This window comes from Elephantulus edwardii, unplaced genomic scaffold (genome assembly GCF_000299155.1).
Source record: "Elephantulus edwardii isolate Elephantulus edwardi_28Jun2011 unplaced genomic scaffold, EleEdw1.0 scaffold00048, whole genome shotgun sequence".
NCBI lineage: Eukaryota > Metazoa > Chordata > Mammalia > Macroscelidea > Macroscelididae > Elephantulus > Elephantulus edwardii.
Genome location: NW_006399798.1, coordinates 750,244 through 756,243, shown reverse-complemented (window position 1 = coordinate 756,243; position 6,000 = coordinate 750,244).

The following is a 6,000-nucleotide window of genomic DNA, read 5'->3' as shown; positions in this document are numbered from 1 at the left end:
CCTGGGAGGGTGAGGACCAGTTTCCACTGCAGACCTGTTTGCTGTCCACATGTCAGGACCAAAGTACTATCACCAACCCTGGGGACACGCAGAGGAGGGGCCCAGAGCCTGGTGTCAATTTCCCCTGGGGTACTCCCTGCCCCTCTCCAGTCTCCCCACTGCATCTCAGTCACACGTCCCAGGCCCGGGCAGTGGGCACCACTGGGGGGAGCTCACCAGGCACATATGGCCCTAGATGTCCACCCAGGTCTGAAGGCTTGGCCATTGGGGATGGTGGTGCCCCACATTCAGGGAGCGCCCTGGTGGAAGGTCCTGGGGTGAGCTACCCCAAACTCCTCCCATACCTCCATCTCAACTGGAAATCTTTGTGCCTTCAGGTCACCCCCTCAGTTCAAGCCAGGCCCCAATGTTGATAGTTGGTGCAGGCAAATGGGAGGTCCCCTAAATCAAGGACCCACCAAGGTAATAGGTGGGGCTAAAGGGTGTTGGACGCTGTGGAGCCCGTTTTTCCAGGCACGTGTACACCTCACTTCTGCAGCCACAGGGCAGCCTGACCTGCACTGCCCCTGGACGGGGGTTCTCAACTCCTGCCTCCCCCCAACCTGGATATGGGACCCCACCCTGGGCTTCCCGCTGCCAGCAGAGACCAGAAATTGTGGAAAAGTGTCCTCATGGCCTTCCTCCCCTGGGACCAGCCCCTTAACAAACTGAACCTGGGTACGTCCTCAGACACAGCCCAAAGCACCCCGTTATTCAGTTTTGTGGATGAGAAAACGGCCTGCGAAGCGCCCTGCCAAGGGCCAGGAGGCCGTGGGCTCGCTTTCCCCTGGTAAGGGTCCGCACCACGCAGGGATGGGATGTGCCGGGGTGTCCCCCCCAGGAGGTGCGGCTGGCGGCTCTGAGTTGGCGCCTGTGGGGCGGGAGCCGCGCTGTGGAAACGGAAGTTCAGGGGGTTGACAGGCTTGCCCAAGCGCACCGGGCTGCAGGCCACCGCCCAGGGAAGCACAGGTTTGCCTGGGGGCTGCGAGGGCCCCGCGGAGGGGAGCGGGCTGGGGGCGGGCGGGCCGAAGGGAGGGACTCTGGACCTGCGCGCCACCCCACCGGAGACACTGGTGGCTTCCGCTGGGGCGCAGCCGGAGCTCCGGGAGATGGCAGGGGAAGGGGGCGGGGGCCGCGGGCCGTATCTCTGGGATCCTGGCCGGGCGTCTCGGCCGGAGCTCGGGCGCTGGCCGGCTCTGGGGCCCGGCGGACGGGGCGCGTTTCTGGGGTCCCCGCCGGGGCTCGACCGCTGGCTGGCTCTGGGGCCGGGGCGGCGGGGCGGGCGCGCCGTCGGGGAGCGCCTGGCGAGAGTGGCCGCGCGGGGTCCGGGCGGGGCGGGCGGGGCGGCGCCAGGCGGCCGTGACGTGCGCGGGGGACGTGCCGCGCGAGCGACCAGGGCCTTAAAGTCGCCCCCGGCGCGGCGCCCGAGCAGAGCGGGAGAGCGGCGGCCGGCGGCGACAGGTAGGCGGCGGCGTGGCTGCTTGGCCCGCCCGGCTTCCCGAAGCACAGCGAGCTTGCGCTCCCTCGCGCCCCTGCCCTTCACTCAGAGTCCTCTCGGCGGGACATCCCGGCAGGGTCTCCCCTCCTCACCCCAGGCGTTCAGTAAGGCCCCGGGGATCCCGCTGTGATCCCATTGCCTCGAAGCTGGGTCGCCTGCCCTCCGCACCCCCGCCCAGCCCAGGAGCACCTCCGACGGGCGCCCTCGGGGGCCGGGCTTCTCCGGATATAAATAGCACCTCTACGGGCTATATTTGTTGGGACTTGGCAGCTCTCCGGGCGCCCCTTGCCACCTCCCGAGGGCGCAGGGAGCACGTGCGCAGGGGGGCAGCCTGGGGGACTGCCCCTCCACCTGCCTTCTGGTGCTGCTGGGCCCTTAACCGAAGGCAGGACTCCCTCCCTGTCCACGGGGCCTCAGAGGGCCTCCCACTCTCTGCAGGTTGCCTCAGTTTCCCTATCTGAATGGTACATTGCTAAACGCCACCCCCCACCCTCCCCCGAAACAGGAATGGTCTTCCTGAAGTCAGCATTCAGAGGGCCAGAATGGGGACACTTCAACGCTTGTATTGACTGGTCAATCCTTAAAGAGGACAGACCAGCATAGTGGGTAGTTTGAGGGCTGTGGGTGGCCTCAGGGCTCTGGATGTCTGAGGGAAGTGGGGGACAAGAGCCTCTGGAACTTGATAGGCTCTCTCCACATGATCCAGGGCCAGTGGCTTGTGCACAGCTGAGAGTTTGGTGGGGCCTGAGGTAGAGGACCTCCAGGGTCCCAGCCTCATCGTGGTCCAGGAGTCATCTCGGCCTGGCGTTGGGGGTCGCTTGTCTGCCCTGTGAGGGACAGGCAATATGTGGGGAGGTGGGCTCTCAGGGAGCTCCCAGGAGGGCACAGGGTCAGTTTGCCCACAGCGGCTCTCAGGGGGAGCTAGTGGTGACCCCTGATAGACATGGAGTCCACGTGGGGTGGACAGGCCAGGAGGCCTGGTCCCAGGCTGGTTTGGAGATGACTGTGTGTGACCTTGGGCAGGACCGGTGACCAGCCACTGAGGAGGAGTAAGCTGGCAGAGTAGATACTTGTTCTGAGGGCTTCATGTTCTCCAGGGTGCAGCAGGGGAAAATGAGTGCAGAGGACTGAGGGGTCTCACACAGTGGTCAGAGGTGACTGCTGTGCGGACCAGCTCACGCCAGGGTGAGGAGGTCCCCTCTGTGCCCAGGCTGGGTGGGAAGGACAGGCTCCATGCCAGTCCCTTGGGTGAGGGAGAACCTGTGGGTGTGACCCTCAGGTGGGTGGGATGTGTGGGGGTACAGCTGCACAGAGGGCTATCTGAAGTCACCTCTCCATTAGGCCTTGGGGTGGCCTGGTCCTGGGCCCGGTGTGGGGCGGGGCATGGTCAGGAGCTGCTGTGGCCTCACATCACCTTAGGCGAGTCCAGAACCCAGGCCTTAGTCTTCATCTACGAAGTGGGTCGGTCCAAGCAGCCATTCCTTTGGGGACAGGGAGGCGTCTGCCTGTGGCTACCAGAGCTCAGAGTGATGGAGCTGGGCCGGGCGTTGGAGGAGGGAAAAATGAAAGCCTACCCGGCTCGGAGGCGCCACAAACAGGCTGCCTCCCCATGGTCCCCTAGCGGAGTGCGGGCACCCGGCGGGCTGAGAGGACCAGGGTGGCCATAAGCATACGCGCCGGAGAATACGGTAACGGCGTGGTGGGCACCTACTCCAGTCAATACGGTGGCGGCTCCTCCCTTGGCGCGGTCACGTCCCCCACGTCCGCGGCCGACCGGGCGGGGCGGGTGGAGCATCTTCTCCCGCACTCTGGCCCCCACCACGGTGGGCAGGCTGTGGGCAGGCGGTCGGCTGCGCTCGGGCGCCCAGACTTGGCGCCCAGCGCCAGGAAGCGGCAGCGGAGGTGCCTGTCCCCGCCGTCCCTGCACAGGGCGAGCGCAGTCTCCAGAGACGGGGCGGGGTCGTGGGTGGTGCCTAGGGTCTGCTGCTCGCCGCCCCGTTTCGGCTGTCGGGACCCGGGGCCGGTCTGTGACAGGCAGGCTGCTGGATGGGAGCTTGCAGCCCCGAGCTCCTCCACCCCCCATTTACGGCGAGGGCAGAGACCACTCCAGGCCGCTGTGACGGGAGATGTGACCGCGTGGAGGGCTTGTGTTCCGGTGGAGCCCAGGGTGTGAGAATGGGCTTCGAAGGCCAGTGACTGTCTAGGTGGTCTTGGCTATGATGCAGAGGGTGAGCTGGACTCAGGGTCCAGGTTCTGCCCTCCAAGACCTTCTTCAGAAGACACCTCTGGACAACCACGGCCTCCTGGTGCTGGAGCTGGGCCCTGGCACAGGGTCCTCTACTTGCCATTGGCTCTGGCGGGGAGCCTGAGTATGTGGGGGCCTCTGGCTATAGCATCCATCTGGCAAAAGAGGCCAGTGTTTCCGCCCCACTGAGCCCTGGGTGCTAGCGATGTGCGCCCAAGACAAGGTACAATACAGCACGTGAGCTGTGAGCCGGGCGCACTGGTGCGTGTCAGCTCAGCCAGGGCAGGGGGCTCACAGACACTTACCCAGTGCCCACCTCTGGCACCATGAAGACCACCAAGGAGCCCGTTCTCCCCCAAATGTCCGCTCTGCACAGCACCAGGCTTCTTGGAGCCAGGTCACTGTGGTCACCCGTATGTGTAATGCAGAGTACTGGACAGGCCCTGCCCCAAACCTCTGCTGCCCTGGCCAGGTTCTAGGGGTTTGGAGCTGCCCATTCCCTGAGAAGCTGCCCAGGAAGGAGCTGGGCTCCCCCATTCAGCACCTGAGATGTCTGCTAGCCCCAGGTGCACACCCCAGAGGACATGGCCCCTGCTGGTGCTGGAGAGGAGGGGCACCAGCCTGAAAACCCGCTCAGAGAAGACGGTCTGGGTGCACCAGCTCATGCAGGCAATAGCATCGAGTCCACTTGGCTGGACCCGGAGTGGGGACACAGTTCCCGAGGGGCACTTTGTATGGTGGAGAGTGGACTAGAGGATCTTAGGAAGTGGGGGGGCGGTGGAAATTGAGTGGACAGAACATGAGTCTGGGTGGGTAATGTGTTGAGCTGGGAGGCCATGGGGGACCAACCAGCTGGGACTGTGTGCGATGGTTGGTAGGGGGCATGTGCTTAGGGTGAACTATGCCCTGCTGTGCAGGTGGAGACTAGAGGTCCGCCTGGGCACTGTCAGTCCCCAAACGGGAACCAGAGGCAGCAGTGAGCCAGAGCCTCCTCACAAGGCCGTGACCATGTCCTGCTCTCCATGGGGGAAGAGGGAGGGGTGGGCTTGTGGGCACTGGGACCTCCGTATAGCTCCTGCTCCACTTTCAGCAGCCTAGTGTCTGGGGGCCTTCATGTGGGCATCCTGGCTGGTGGCCGGTTCTTTGGGGCGCCCCAGCCTCACCTCACCCAGGGAGTGCCAGCTCCTCCCAACATGGGCTCTCCACACCCGAAGGCAGTTATTTCTGGGCCAGTAAATGTCACAGAAGGCCAGCTTGACACCTTGGCTCCATGAGCACCTCCCCGTCTGGGGCTGCCAAGGCTGGGAGTGACGGCTGTCTTAAGACACCACAGTCCCTGGCAGGGAAGTCTGCCCTCCCCATGTAGCCTCATGGACGGGTCCTGGAACATGCTGTGCCTGCCTGGCCCCAGGGCCTTGGCACGTCCCTTGTTCTCTCCCCTCCTGAGGCCACTTCAGGGGCCATCTGCCTCCAGGGCTGGTGATGCCACCTCTCCTATGTCCAGCCATGACGCTTGTGCCTCAAGCCTCCTGGCATTCTGAGGGTGGGCCAGCCCTGATGGGTGGGCTCCAGTTTGTGTGAGCTTTCCTTGCCTGGCTCTCAGGTGCTGATGGCCCCTTCTTGTTCCAGCCATCTGGGGTGGGGCCCCAGGGCAGCCCCCCTCTTCTCAGTATTTGAACCAATAGGATGTGTTCTCACACTCCTGACGGGTGTTTAAAACTTGGTTCAAGAGCTGTCCTGTGGTCTTGGGACTTTCAAAGTCCAGTATCAGCATGTGGTAAGAAGACCTGCCCTCTCTGTCCAGCTGTCTCCTGACCCTTTGGACTTCATCTTGGCATGACTGGCCTCTAGCCATGGCCTCAGACACCAGGGGAGAAGGCCAGGCCCTGCCTGGGCAGGATGGGGAGGCTGAGACTCAGAGGGTGACAGGCACACTTGGCCAGGTACCTAATGGAGGTCTGCTCTCACTGAGCCTCAGGGGGTGAGGCTAGGGGTCCATAAACACTTTTGCTGGGGACTCTGATTCCAGAGGCGTGGAGTCCTGGGTTGGGGCTGGGTGTATCTGCACCCTAGAAATTGCAACCACCAAGTTTTTTCTCCCCAGAAAGCCTCTCATCGGCACCCCGAAGTGGGAGGTCAAGCTTTAAGGCTGCAAACAGGCTGGATTGACTGGCCTCGGTACTGTCCTCCAGCCACCCCCGCCTCAGGGAGGCCCCAG